The 15,278-nt window shown below is 45.9% G+C and overlaps 5 non-coding genes across 5 annotated transcripts; all 5 read right to left on the bottom strand.

The window, feature by feature from the left end:
• Positions 1–904: 904 nt before the first annotated feature.
• On the bottom strand, positions 905–974 carry TRNAG-CCC. Its single transcript has one exon. It is a non-coding gene; the product is annotated as a tRNA-Gly (tRNA).
• Positions 975–3,837: 2,863 nt separating this feature from the next.
• On the bottom strand, positions 3,838–3,908 carry TRNAG-CCC. Its single transcript has one exon. It is a non-coding gene; the product is annotated as a tRNA-Gly (tRNA).
• Positions 3,909–6,762: 2,854 nt separating this feature from the next.
• On the bottom strand, positions 6,763–6,833 carry TRNAG-CCC. Its single transcript has one exon. It is a non-coding gene; the product is annotated as a tRNA-Gly (tRNA).
• Positions 6,834–9,703: 2,870 nt separating this feature from the next.
• Positions 9,704–9,774, bottom strand: TRNAG-CCC. Its single transcript has one exon. It is a non-coding gene; the product is annotated as a tRNA-Gly (tRNA).
• A 2,861-nt stretch (positions 9,775–12,635) lies between these two features.
• On the bottom strand, positions 12,636–12,705 carry TRNAG-CCC. Its single transcript has one exon. It is a non-coding gene; the product is annotated as a tRNA-Gly (tRNA).
• Between the last annotated feature and the right edge of the window lie 2,573 nt (positions 12,706–15,278).

Genomic DNA, 15,278 nt, shown 5'->3' with positions numbered 1-15,278 from the left:
ATTCCAGTCTTGTGGTGCACCTGAGAGATGGATCTCAGACTTTTCCCAACTAAATCCTCAGACTCCATCTGTAGCAGTCACTCGTGTGTCAGGAGAGAAACAGTTTAATGCATGCGCATTTAACGTCTTTGTGGGGTAAAATCTGAAAATCTGAGGGGGGGTGAACGTAGGTTTGCCAGCACAGAACCCCGATTTTTGAAAACGTGGCTCACTGAACGTTAAAAGGACAGCAACGTTTTACTGTGAGAGTTTGAGAAAATTTGTGAAAATGCACAATGGCGCATGTTTCAGTAGCAACAGATGTTCCATTGTGGTGATCCTTAAAACAGGAGACTGTATCTTCCAAATGGAAGATAACCACTGGCTGGTATCTACTGGCCTATACTGGCCGTGACCGGTACACGCCTTGCTGTGCTGGAGTCTCCTTGTCGGCGGTGGTGATATCTTTTGAGCTACCCACCCTTAGCGATACTCAATGAAAGGCAGTATGTTGGAACTGTATCATCTGATCGTTTTATCACACAAGACCGTTTCCCAGAAAACATTTCTTTGTTGCATCAAGAAACAGATTTCATTTGCAGCATAATGCAACCTGCAGTCTTCTGGTCACTTGAGTCAGAATGGAGAGTCACCTAAAGACACGCTTAGCATGTTCTCTCCTTCTGCGTGGTAATCAGTCATGACCCGAAGAGGTTAGCTGGTTTACATCTGAAAGCCAACCGATTTTGCACGCCACGTCTAGTGGAAGTGCTGCTGCAACATCTTTAGATGACGTGAAAGCTTTTCTGATCTCTTTCTAACACGGACGGTGCCATAAGAAGAGCTTCTTGAAAGCTTTCTGTAACAGAACATGACATGCACGACAGCACTTCTGAGGTGTGTGTGAGTATGCAAAAGCCAAAGATGCATTGGCCGGAATCGAAGCCGGGTCTCCTGCGTGGGAGGCAAGAATTCTACCACTGAACCACCAATGCAAGCACACTGCAGGCTCCTGATGGGTTCACCGAGTATCGTTCCTGCCGTATTCCAGGAGTGACCAGTACTTTGCTTTCAGGAACACGTTCCCAGGTGACAAATACACGTCACAGAATACCGTGTAGATGGCTTTGAGCTATCACCAGTAGGGAAAGAGTCTGGTCTCATGAGCGTGACTAGAGCAGTGCAAGGCCAAGCTGGATAGACAGAGATTCTTGCAGAAAGTAAACTGATGTCACAGCAACCTGGCAAGGGCTGTGCTACGTTTTACTGGCAGACAAAGCAATCAGTGATAAGCCTAATGGATTTCTGAACCACTTCTGCAAAGGAGCACACTCTCCAGCATTTGTTAGCACATCCTTACCTGTAAACTCTTAAAGAGCACTGACTCCTCAAAAGTGGATGTCAAATGGCTTGCACACGAGGAGGAGCTTACCGGACATAGTTAAAAGACAGAGAGAACCAGAGCCGTACTGCCTCTGAGAGCACAAGGGGAACACTGATTTGTACAATTCTCTTAGTGGCCCTCCTTTCTGGAGGATACAATGCTACAGAAGCTCTTTATTTTTCCTGCATCATGCACCTTGCAAAGATGTGGGAAAGGCCAGCAGGAAATAAAGCCCAGGCCACATGCATGGCAGGCAAGAATTCAACCGCTCAACTACCAAAGCTCACATCCCCAGTGTTGTCACAGACCCATCACACCTGCACCGACAGAAGCAAGCAGTCTTTTCCTTCATGCTCTTCTTCCTAAGGGAAAAATATCTTTCGCTTAACCTAAAGTTGTTCAGGCTAGCTTTTAGGATTCACAGTCTGAACGAATGACTTCTGGAAGCAATCGTTATGTGAAATGTCAATCTACGCTACCTGTCACCATGCGGTCTATTCCTTTCATGGGAGAAGGACACCTCGACTCTCTACTAAGATAAGACACGGTACAATCTTGTTAAGATTTTAAAAGTCTTCTCAGCTCCTTCTGCTCTATCTTGGGCTGCTGCGACCACCGTGAGCCCCTTATGGGAGCATTCGGTCAGCAGGTGCCGTACAGCTCACTTGCCCTAAAGGGTGAGTGACTCACAGACAGGACTAGAAGTTCAAACGTCAGTTAGTCTCACTTTCACGCTTAAATCTGGGCTACTTTATTTTCATTTTTCACTTATAAGGAACCTGCTCTTTATTTTTGCCTACCATCTTGCACTCTCCAGGGTATCAAATGTCTGATCCTCCGACCAAACCCTTATTTGTGCAGATTGTGCACCTGCTTGCTTGCTTAGCTTGTGAAGACTACATTGCATTATTTTTATTTCTTTGTCCTGGAAAGGCCCTGAGAAATGTCTGTATTCCGGGTCAGATATGGATTCCCCGAAAAGAGAGAGAGAGAGAGAGAGAGAGGGAGAGACTTCCAGATTTGACAGACAATTCTGTGGGGCAGAAAGCCTACCTCAGCACAGAGCTGGGACATTCTGTCTGGGGGCTTAGTCTCCAAACTGGGGTAGTGCTCAGCTCTGCATACTGCTTTAGCTAGGCTCGGTGGATGTTTTTTTTTTTCCCCCACCCTGCCCACCCCTCCTTTATTGCAGTCTTTAAATACTCTTTCTAAAATCTATTCTCCAATCACTATTCCCATGCTAGTGTCAGCTTCACGGCATTGGGTGTAGCACCTTAAAGAGTACTGTAGCCACTCTGTCTGCCTTGATTCTTGTAGCTAGAAAGTCATACAGTTTCCATGTCAGAATTCAATTTTCCTGGTGCTGCCTCTGCTTGTGTTGCTGTTACATTTCCTTTCTATCATCACTGTTTCCTCCCCAGCTGTACCTGATGCTTCTGCAGCCCTAGACCAGGTGCCTAACAATATATCCTGGCTCATGTCTGCTGCTCAAAAAAGCAAGACACAATTCATCCATAGCTTGAGCCTGTCTCTACATTCAAGAAAATAATCTGAACTCCAACTCTTCTCATTTCAGTCTTGTGGTGCACCTGAGAGATGGATCTCAGACTTTTCCCAACTAAATCCTCAGACTCCATCTGTAGCAGTCACTCGTGTGTCAGGAGAGAAACAGTTTAATGCATGCGCATTTAACGCCTTTGTGGGGTAAAATCTGAAAATCTGAGGGGGGGTGAACGTAGGTTTGCCAGCACAGAACCCCGATTTTTGAAAACGTGGCTCACTGAACGTTAAAAGGACAGCAACGTTTTACTGTGAGAGTTTGAGAAAATTTGTGAAAATGCACAATGGCGCATGTTTCAGTAGCAACAGATGTTCCATTGTGGTGATCCTTAAAACAGGAGACTGTATCTTCCAAATGGAAGATAACCACTGGCTGGTATCTACTGGCCTATACTGGCCGTGACCGGTACACGCCTTGCTGTGCTGGAGTCTCCTTGTCGGCGGTGGTGATATCTTTTGAGCTACCCACCCTTAGCGATACTCAATGAAAGGCAGTATGTTGGAACTGTATCATCTGATCGTTTTATCACACAAGACCGTTTCCCAGAAAACATTTCTTTGTTGCATCAAGAAACAGATTTCATTTGCAGCATAATGCAACCTGCAGTCTTCTGGTCACTTGAGTCAGAATGGAGAGTCACCTAAAGACACGCTTAGCATGTTCTCTCCTTCTGCGTGGTAATCAGTCATGACCCGAAAGAGGTTAGCTGGTTTACATCTGAAAGCCAACCGATTTTGCACGTCACGTCTAGTGGAAGTGCTGCTGCAACATCTTTAGATGACGTGAAAGCTTTTCTGATCTCTTTCTAACACGGACGGTGCCATAAGAAGAGCTTCTTGAAAGCTTTCTGTAACAGAACATGACATGCACGACAGCACTTCTGAGGTGTGTGTGAGTATGCAAAAGCCAAAGATGCATTGGCCGGGAATCGAACCCGGGTCTCCTGCGTGGGAGGCAAGAATTCTACCACTGAACCACCAATGCAAGCACACTGCAGGCTCCTGATGGGTTCACCGAGTATCGTTCCTGCCGTATTCCAGGAGTGACCAGTACTTTGCTTTCAGGAACACGTTCCCAGGTGACAAATACACGTCACAGAATACCGTGTAGATGGCTTTGAGCTATCACCAGTAGGGAAAGAGTCTGGTCTCATGAGCGTGACTAGAGCAGTGCAAGGCCAAGCTGGATAGACAGAGATTCTTGCAGAAAGTAAACTGATGTCACAGCAACCTGGCAAGGGCTGTGCTACGTTTTACTGGCAGACAAAGCAATCAGTGATAAGCCTAATGGATTTCTGAACCACTTCTGCAAAGGAGCACACTCTCCAGCATTTGTTAGCACATCCTTACCTGTAAACTCTTAAAGAGCACTGACTCCTCAAAAGTGGATGTCAAATGGCTTGCGAGGAGGAGCTTACCGGACATAGTTAAAAGACAGAGAGAACCAGAGCCGTACTGCCTCTGAGAGCACAAGGGGAACACTGATTTGTACAATTCTCTTAGTGGCCCTCCTTTCTGGAGGATACAATGCTTCTGAAGCTCTTTATTTTTCCTGCATCATGCACCTTGCAAAGATGTGGGAAAGGCCAGCAGGAAATAAAGCCCAGGCCACATGCATGGCAGGCAAGAATTCAACCGCTCAACTACCAAAGCTCACATCCCCAGTGTTGTCACAGACCCATCACACCTGCACCGACAGAAGCAAGCAGTCTTTTCCTTCATGCTCTTCTTCCTAAGGGAAAAATATCTTTCGCTTAACCTAAAGTTGTTCAGGCTAGCTTTTAGGATTCACAGTCTGAACGAATGACTTCTGGAAGCAATCGTTATGTGAAATGTCAATCTACGCTACCTGGCACCATGCGGTCTATTCCTTTCATGGGAGAAGGACACCTCGACTCTCTACTAAGATAAGACACGGTACAATCTTGTTAAGATTTTAAAAGTCTTCTCAGCTCCTTCTGCTCTATCTTGGGCTGCTGCGACCACCGTGAGCCCCTTATGGGAGCATTCGGTCAGCAGGTGCCGTACAGCTCACTTGCCCTAAAGGGTGAGTGACTCACAGACAGGACTAGAAGTTCAAACGTCAGTTAGTCTCACTTTCACGCTTAAATCTGGGCTACTTTATTTTCATTTTTCACTTATAAGGAACCTGCTCTTTATTTTTGCCTACCATCTTGCACTCTCCAGGGTATCAAATGTCTGATCCTCCGACCAAACCCTTATTTGTGCAGATTGTGCACCTGCTTGCTTGCTTAGCTTGTGAAGACTACATTGCATTATTTTTATTTCTTTGTCCTGGAAAGGCCCTGAGAAATGTCTGTATTCCGGGTCAGATATGGATTCCCCGAAAAGAGAGAGAGAGAGAGAGAGAGAGAGGGAGAGACTTCCAGATTTGACAGACAATTCTGTGGGGCAGAAAGCCTACCTCAGCACAGAGCTGGGACATTCTGTCTGGGGGCTTAGTCTCCAAACTGGAGTAGTGCTCAGCTCTGCATACTGCTTTAGCTAGGCTCGGTGGATGTTTTTTTTTTTTCCCCCACCCTGCCCACCCCTCCTTTATTGCAGTCTTTAAATACTCTTTCTAAAATCTATTCTCCAATCACTATTCCCATGCTAGTGTCAGCTTCACGGCATTGGGTGTAGCACCTTAAAGAGTACTGTAGCCACTCTGTCTGCCTTGATTCTTGTAGCTAGAAAGTCATACAGTTTCCATGTCAGAATTCAATTTTCCTGGTGCTGCCTCTGCTTGTGTTGCTGTTACATTTCCTTTCTATCATCACTGTTTCCTCCCCAGCTGTACCTGATGCTTCTGCAGCCCTAGACCAGGTGCCTAACAATATATCCTGGCTCATGTCTGCTGCTCAAAAAAGCAAGACACAATTCATCCATAGCTTGAGCCTGTCTCTACATTCAAGAAAATAATCTGAACTCCAACTCTTCTCATTTCAGTCTTGTGGTGCACCTGAGAGATGGATCTCAGACTTTTCCCAACTAAATCCTCAGACTCCATCTGTAGCAGTCACTCGTGTGTCAGGAGAGAAACAGTTTAATGCATGCGCATTTAACGTCTTTGTGGGGTAAAATCTGAGGGGGGGTGAACGTAGGTTTGCCAGCACAGAACCCCGATTTTTGAAAACGTGGCTCACTGAACGTTAAAAGGACAGCAACGTTTTACTGTGAGAGTTTGAGAAAATTTGTGAAAATGCACAATGGCGCATGTTTCAGTAGCAACAGATGTTCCATTGTGGTGATCCTTAAAACAGGAGACTGTATCTTCCAAATGGAAGATAACCACTGGCTGGTATCTACTGGCCTATACTGGCCGTGACCGGTACACGCCTTGCTGTGCTGGAGTCTCCTTGTCGGCGGTGGTGATATCTTTTGAGCTACCCACCCTTAGCGATACTCAATGAAAGGCAGTATGTTGGAACTGTATCATCTGATCGTTTTATCACACAAGACCGTTTCCCAGAAAACATTTCTTTGTTGCATCAAGAAACAGATTTCATTTGCAGCATAATGCAACCTGCAGTCTTCTGGTCACTTGAGTCAGAATGGAGAGTCACCTAAAGACACGCTTAGCATGTTCTCTCCTTCTGCGTGGTAATCAGTCATGACCCGAAAGAGGTTAGCTGGTTTACATCTGAAAGCCAACCGATTTTGCACGTCACGTCTAGTGGAAGTGCTGCTGCAACATCTTTAGATGACGTGAAAGCTTTTCTGATCTCTTTCTAACACGGACGGTGCCATAAGAAGAGCTTCTTGAAAGCTTTCTGTAACAGAACATGACATGCACGACAGCACTTCTGAGGTGTGTGTGAGTATGCAAAAGCCAAAGATGCATTGGCTGGGAATCGAACCCGGGTCTCCTGCGTGGGAGGCAAGAATTCTACCACTGAACCACCAATGCAAGCACACTGCAGGCTCCTGATGGGTTCACCGAGTATCGTTCCTGCCGTATTCCAGGAGTGACCAGTACTTTGCTTTCAGGAACACGTTCCCAGGTGACAAATACACGTCACAGAATACCGTGTAGATGGCTTTGAGCTATCACCAGTAGGGAAAGAGTCTGGTCTCATGAGCGTGACTAGAGCAGTGCAAGGCCAAGCTGGATAGACAGAGATTCTTGCAGAAAGTAAACTGATGTCACAGCAACCTGGCAAGGGCTGTGCTACGTTTTACTGGCAGACAAAGCAATCAGTGATAAGCCTAATGGATTTCTGAACCACTTCTGCAAAGGAGCACACTCTCCAGCATTTGTTAGCACATCCTTACCTGTAAACTCTTAAAGAGCACTGACTCCTCAAAAGTGGATGTCAAATGGCTTGCACGAGGAGGAGCTTACCGGACATAGTTAAAAGACAGAGAGAACCAGAGCCGTACTGCCTCTGAGAGCACAAGGGGAACACTGATTTGTACAATTCTCTTAGTGGCCCTCCTTTCTGGAGGATACAATGCTTCAGAAGCTCTTTATTTTTCCTGCATCATGCACCTTGCAAAGATGTGGGAAAGGCCAGCAGGAAATAAAGCCCAGGCCACATGCATGGCAGGCAAGAATTCAACCGCTCAACTACCAAAGCTCACATCCCCAGTGTTGTCACAGACCCATCACACCTGCACCGACAGAAGCAAGCAGTCTTTTCCTTCATGCTCTTCTTCCTAAGGGAAAAATATCTTTCGCTTAACCTAAAGTTGTTCAGGCTAGCTTTTAGGATTCACAGTCTGAACGAATGACTTCTGGAAGCAATCGTTATGTGAAATGTCAATCTACGCTACCTGGCACCATGCGGTCTATTCCTTTCATGGGAGAAGGACACCTCGACTCTCTACTAAGATAAGACACGGTACAATCTTGTTAAGATTTTAAAAGTCTTCTCAGCTCCTTCTGCTCTATCTTGGGCTGCTGCGACCACCGTGAGCCCCTTATGGGAGCATTCGGTCAGCAGGTGCCGTACAGCTCACTTGCCCTAAAGGGTGAGTGACTCACAGACAGGACTAGAAGTTCAAACGTCAGTTAGTCTCACTTTCACGCTTAAATCTGGGCTACTTTATTTTCATTTTTCACTTATAAGGAACCTGCTCTTTATTTTTGCCTACCATCTTGCACTCTCCAGGGTATCAAATGTCTGATCCTCCGACCAAACCCTTATTTGTGCAGATTGTGCACCTGCTTGCTTGCTTAGCTTGTGAAGACTACATTGCATTATTTTTATTTCTTTGTCCTGGAAAGGCCCTGAGAAATGTCTGTATTCCGGGTCAGATATGGATTCCCCGAAAAGAGAGAGAGAGAGAGAGAGAGAGAGAGAGAGAGGGAGAGACTTCCAGATTTGACAGACAATTCTGTGGGGCAGAAAGCCTACCTCAGCACAGAGCTGGGACATTCTGTCTGGGGGCTTAGTCTCCAAACTGGGGTAGTGCTCAGCTCTGCATACTGCTTTAGCTAGGCTCGGTGGATGTTTTTTTTTTTCCCCCACCCTGCCCACCCCTCCTTTATTGCAGTCTTTAAATACTCTTTCTAAAATCTATTCTCCAATCACTATTCCCATGCTAGTGTCAGCTTCACGGCATTGGGTGTAGCACCTTAAAGAGTACTGTAGCCACTCTGTCTGCCTTGATTCTTGTAGCTAGAAAGTCATACAGTTTCCATGTCAGAATTCAATTTTCCTGGTGCTGCCTCTGCTTGTGTTGCTGTTACATTTCCTTTCTATCATCACTGTTTCCTCCCCAGCTGTACCTGATGCTTCTGCAGCCCTAGACCAGGTGCCTAACAATATATCCTGGCTCATGTCTGCTGCTCAAAAAAGCAAGACACAATTCATCCATAGCTTGAGCCTGTCTCTACATTCAAGAAAATAATCTGAACTCCAACTCTTCTCATTTCAGTCTTGTGGTGCACCTGAGAGATGGATCTCAGACTTTTCCCAACTAAATCCTCAGACTCCATCTGTAGCAGTCACTCGTGTGTCAGGAGAGAAACAGTTTAATGCATGCGCATTTAACGTCTTTGTGGGGTAAAATCTGAAAATCTGAGGGGGGGTGAACGTAGGTTTGCCAGCACAGAACCCCGATTTTTGAAAACGTGGCTCACTGAACGTTAAAAGGACAGCAACGTTTTACTGTGAGAGTTTGAGAAAATTTGTGAAAATGCACAATGGCGCATGTTTCAGTAGCAACAGATGTTCCATTGTGGTGATCCTTAAAACAGGAGACTGTATCTTCCAAATGGAAGATAACCACTGGCTGGTATCTACTGGCCTATACTGGCCGTGACCGGTACACGCCTTGCTGTGCTGGAGTCTCCTTGTCGGCGGTGGTGATATCTTTTGAGCTACCCACCCTTAGCGATACTCAATGAAAGGCAGTATGTTGGAACTGTATCATCTGATCGTTTTATCACACAAGACCGTTTCCCAGAAAACATTTCTTTGTTGCATCAAGAAACAGATTTCATTTGCAGCATAATGCAACCTGCAGTCTTCTGGTCACTTGAGTCAGAATGGAGAGTCACCTAAAGACACGCTTAGCATGTTCTCTCCTTCTGCGTGGTAATCAGTCATGACCCGAAGAGGTTAGCTGGTTTACATCTGAAAGCCAACCGATTTTGCACGTCACGTCTAGTGGAAGTGCTGCTGCAACATCTTTAGATGACGTGAAAGCTTTTCTGATCTCTTTCTAACACGGACGGTGCCATAAGAAGAGCTTCTTGAAAGCTTTCTGTAACAGAACATGACATGCACGACAGCACTTCTGAGGTGTGTGTGAGTATGCAAAAGCCAAAGATGCATTGAGCGGGAATCGAACCCGGGTCTCCTGCGTGGGAGGCAAGAATTCTACCACTGAACCACCAATGCAAGCACACTGCAGGCTCCTGATGGGTTCACCGAGTATCGTTCCTGCCGTATTCCAGGAGTGACCAGTACTTTGCTTTCAGGAACACGTTCCCAGGTGACAAATACACGTCACAGAATACCGTGTAGATGGCTTTGAGCTATCACCAGTAGGGAAAGAGTCTGGTCTCATGAGCGTGACTAGAGCAGTGCAAGGCCAAGCTGGATAGACAGAGATTCTTGCAGAAAGTAAACTGATGTCACAGCAACCTGGCAAGGGCTGTGCTACGTTTTACTGGCAGACAAAGCAATCAGTGATAAGCCTAATGGATTTCTGAACCACTTCTGCAAAGGAGCACACTCTCCAGCATTTGTTAGCACATCCTTACCTGTAAACTCTTAAAGAGCACTGACTCCTCAAAAGTGGATGTCAAATGGCTTGCGCACGAGGAGGAGCTTAGCGGACATAGTTAAAAGACAGAGAGAACCAGAGCCGTACTGCCTCTGAGAGCACAAGGGGAACACTGATTTGTACAATTCTCTTAGTGGCCCTCCTTTCTGGAGGATACAATGCTTCGATAGCTCTTTATTTTTCCTGCATCATGCACCTTGCAAAGATGTGGGAAAGGCCAGCAGGAAATAAAGCCCAGGCCACATGCATGGCAGGCAAGAATTCAACCGCTCAACTACCAAAGCTCACATCCCCAGTGTTGTCACAGACCCATCACACCTGCACCGACAGAAGCAAGCAGTCTTTTCCTTCATGCTCTTCTTCCTAAGGGAAAAATATCTTTCGCTTAACCTAAAGTTGTTCAGGCTAGCTTTTAGGATTCACAGTCTGAACGAATGACTTCTGGAAGCAATCGTTATGTGAAATGTCAATCTACGCTACCTGGCACCATGCGGTCTATTCCTTTCATGGGAGAAGGACACCTCGACTCTCTACTAAGATAAGACACGGTACAATCTTGTTAAGATTTTAAAAGTCTTCTCAGCTCCTTCTGCTCTATCTTGGGCTGCTGCGACCACCGTGAGCCCCTTATGGGAGCATTCGGTCAGCAGGTGCCGTACAGCTCACTTGCCCTAAAGGGTGAGTGACTCACAGACAGGACTAGAAGTTCAAACGTCAGTTAGTCTCACTTTCACGCTTAAATCTGGGCTACTTTATTTTCATTTTTCACTTATAAGGAACCTGCTCTTTATTTTTGCCTACCATCTTGCACTCTCCAGGGTATCAAATGTCTGATCCTCCGACCAAACCCTTATTTGTGCAGATTGTGCACCTGCTTGCTTGCTTAGCTTGTGAAGACTACATTGCATTATTTTTATTTCTTTGTCCTGGAAAGGCCCTGAGAAATGTCTGTATTCGGGTCAGATATGGATTCCCCGAAAGAGAGAGAGAGAGAGAGAGAGAGAGGGAGAGACTTCCAGATTTGACAGACAATTCTGTGGGGCAGAAAGCCTACCTCAGCACAGAGCTGGGACATTCTGTCTGGGGGCTTAGTCTCCAAACTGGAGTAGTGCTCAGCTCTGCATACTGCTTTAGCTAGGCTCGGTGGATGTTTTTTTTTTTTTCCCCACCCTGCCCACCCCTCCTTTATTGCAGTCTTTAAATACTCTTTCTAAAATCTATTCTCCAATCACTATTCCCATGCTAGTGTCAGCTTCACGGCATTGGGTGTAGCACCTTAAAGAGTACTGTAGCCACTCTGTCTGCCTTGATTCTTGTAGCTAGAAAGTCATACAGTTTCCATGTCAGAATTCAATTTTCCTGGTGCTGCCTCTGCTTGTGTTGCTGTTACATTTCCTTTCTATCATCACTGTTTCCTCCCCAGCTGTACCTGATGCTTCTGCAGCCCTAGACCAGGTGCCTAACAATATATCCTGGCTCATGTCTGCTGCTCAAAAAAGCAAGACACAATTCATCCATAGCTTGAGCCTGTCTCTACATTCAAGAAAATAATCTGAACTCCAACTCTTCTCATTTCAGTCTTGTGGTGCACCTGAGAGATGGATCTCAGACTTTTCCCAACTAAATCCTCAGACTCCATCTGTAGCAGTCACTCGTGTGTCAGGAGAGAAACAGTTTAATGCATGCGCATTTAACGTCTTTGTGGGGTAAAATCTGAAAATCTGAGGGGGTGAGCGTAGGTTTGCCAGCACGGAACCCGATTTTAGAAAACCTGGCAGACTGACCTTTAAAAGGACAGCAACGTTTTACTGTGAGAGTTTGAGAAAATTTGTGAAAATGCACAATGGCGCATGTTTCAGTAGCAACAGATGTTCCATTGTGGTGATCCTTAAAACAGGAGACTGTATCTTCCAAATGGAAGATAACCACTGGCTGGTATCTACTGGCCTATACTGGCCGTGTCCGGTACACGCCTTGCTGTGCTGGAGTCTCCTTGTCGGCGGTGGTGATATCTTTTGAGCTACCCACCCTTAGCGATACTCAATGAAAGGCAGTATGTTGGAACTGTATCATCTGATCGTTTTATCACACAAGACCGTTTCCCAGAAAACATTTCTTTGTTGCATCAAGAAACAGATTTCATTTGCAGCATAATGCAACCTGCAGTCTTCTGGTCACTTGAGTCAGAATGGAGAGTCACCTAAAGACACGCTTAGCATGTTCTCTCCTTCTGCGTGGTAATCAGTCATGACCCGCAAGAGGTTAGCTGGTTTACATCTGAAAGCCAACCGATTTTGCACGTCACGTCTAGTGGAAGTGCTGCTGCAACATCTTTAGATGGCGTGAAAGCTTTTCTGATCTCTTTCTAACACGGACGGTGCCATAAGAAGAGCTTCTTGAAAGCTTTCTGTAACAGAACATGACATGCACGACAGCACTTCTGAGGTGTGTGTGAGTATGCAAAAGCCAAAGATGCATTGGCCGGGAATCGAACCGGGTCTCCTGCGTGGGAGGCAAGAATTCTACCACTGAACCACCAATGCAAGCACACTGCAGGCTCCTGATGGGTTCACCGAGTATCGTTCCTGCCGTATTCCAGGAGTGACCAGTACTTTGCTTTCAGGAACACGTTCCCAGGTGACAAATACACGTCACAGAATACCGTGTAGATGGCTTTGAGCTATCACCAGTAGGGAAAGAGTCTGGTCTCATGAGCGTGACTAGAGCAGTGCAAGGCCAAGCTGGATAGACAGAGATTCTTGCAGAAAGTAAACTGATGTCACAGCAACCTGGCAAGGGCTGTGCTACGTTTTACTGGCAGACAAAGCAATCAGTGATAAGCCTAATGGATTTCTGAACCACTTCTGCAAAGGAGCACACTCTCCAGCATTTGTTAGCACATCCTTACCTGTAAACTCTTAAAGAGCACTGACTCCTCAAAAGTGGATGTCAAATGGCTTCCGCACGAGGAGGAGCTTACGGGACATAGTTAAAAGACAGAGAGAACCAGAGCCGTACTGCCTCTGAGAGCACAAGGGGAACACTGATTTGTACAATTCTCTTAGTGGCCCTCCTTTCTGGAGGATACAATGCTTCGCCAGCTCTTTATTTTTCCTGCATCATGCACCTTGCAAAGATGTGGGAAAGGCCAGCAGGAAATAAAGCCCAGGCCACATGCATGGCAGGCAAGAATTCAACCGCTCAACTACCAAAGCTCACATCCCCAGTGTTGTCACAGACCCATCACACCTGCACCGACAGAAGCAAGCAGTCTTTTCCTTCATGCTCTTCTTCCTAAGGGAAAAATATCTTTCGCTTAACCTAAAGTTGTTCAGGCTAGCTTTTAGGATTCACAGTCTGAACGAATGACTTCTGGAAGCAATCGTTATGTGAAATGTCAATCTACGCTACCTGGCACCATGCGGTCTATTCCTTTCATGGGAGAAGGACACCTCGACTCTCTACTAAGATAAGACACGGTACAATCTTGTTAAGATTTTAAAAGTCTTCTCAGCTCCTTCTGCTCTATCTTGGGCTGCTGCGACCACCGTGAGCCCCTTATGGGAGCATTCGGTCAGCAGGTGCCGTACAGCTCACTTGCCCTAAAGGGTGAGTGACTCACAGACAGGACTAGAAGTTCAAACGTCAGTTAGTCTCACTTTCACGCTTAAATCTGGGCTACTTTATTTTCATTTTTCACTTATAAGGAACCTGCTCTTTATTTTTGCCTACCATCTTGCACTCTCCAGGGTATCAAATGTCTGATCCTCCGACCAAACCCTTATTTGTGCAGATTGTGCACCTGCTTGCTTGCTTAGCTTGTGAAGACTACATTGCATTATTTTTATTTCTTTGTCCTGGAAAGGCCCTGAGAAATGTCTGTATTCGGGTCAGATATGGATTCCCGAAGAGAGAGAGAGAGAGAGAAGGAGAGACTTCCAGATTTGACAGACAATTCTGTGGGGCAGAAAGCCTACCTCAGCACAGAGCTGGGACATTCTGTCTGGGGGCTTAGTCTCCAAACTGGAGTAGTGCTCAGCTCTGCATACTGCTTTAGCTAGGCTCGGTGGATGTTTTTTTTTTTTTCCCCACCCTGCCCACCCCTCCTTTATTGCAGTCTTTAAATACTCTTTCTAAAATCTATTCTCCAATCACTATTCCCATGCTAGTGTCAGCTTCACGGCATTGGGTGTAGCACCTTAAAGAGTACTGTAGCCACTCTGTCTGCCTTGATTCTTGTAGCTAGAAAGTCATACAGTTTCCATGTCAGAATTCAATTTTCCTGGTGCTGCCTCTGCTTGTGTTGCTGTTACATTTCCTTTCTATCATCACTGTTTCCTCCCCAGCTGTACCTGATGCTTCTGCAGCCCTAGACCAGGTGCCTAACAATATATCCTGGCTCATGTCTGCTGCTCAAAAAAGCAAGACACAATTCATCCATAGCTTGAGCCTGTCTCTACATTCAAGAAAATAATCTGAACTCCAACTCTTCTCATTTCAGTCTTGTGGTGCACCTGAGAGATGGATCTCAGACTTTTCCCAACTAAATCCTCAGACTCCATCTGTAGCAGTCACGTGTGTGCCAGGAGAGAAACAGTTAAATGCATGAGCATTTAACTTCTTTGTGGGGTAAAATCTGAAAATCTGAGGGGGTGAGCGTAGGTTTGCCAGCACAGAACCCGATTTTTGAAAACGTGGCTCACTGAGCGTTAAATAGGACAGCAACGTTTTACTGTGAGAGTTTGAGAAAATTTGTGAAAATGCACAATGGCGCATGTTTCAGTAGCAACAGATGTTCCATTGTGGTGATCCTTAAAACAGGAGACTGTATCTTCCAAATGGAAGATAACCACTGGCTGGTATCTACTGGCCTATACTGGCCGTGACCGGTACACGCCTTGCTGTGCTGGAGTCTCCTTGTCGGCGGTGGTGATATCTTTTGAGCTACCCACCCTTAGCGATACTCAATGAAAGGCAGTATGTTGGAACTGTATCATCTGATCGTTTTATCACACAAGACCGTTTCCCAGAAAACATTTCTTTGTTGCATCAAGAAACAGATTTCATTTGCAGCATAATGCAACCTGCAGTCTTCTGGTCACTTGAGTCAGAATGG

This window comes from Protopterus annectens, chromosome 5.part0 (assembly GCF_019279795.1).
Source record: "Protopterus annectens isolate FY-2018-M chromosome 5.part0, PAN1.0, whole genome shotgun sequence".
NCBI classification, from domain to species: Eukaryota; Metazoa; Chordata; order Ceratodontiformes; family Protopteridae; genus Protopterus; species Protopterus annectens.
Note: the sequence above shows the minus strand (reverse complement) of the source record. Positions and strands in the feature narration are given on the sequence as shown.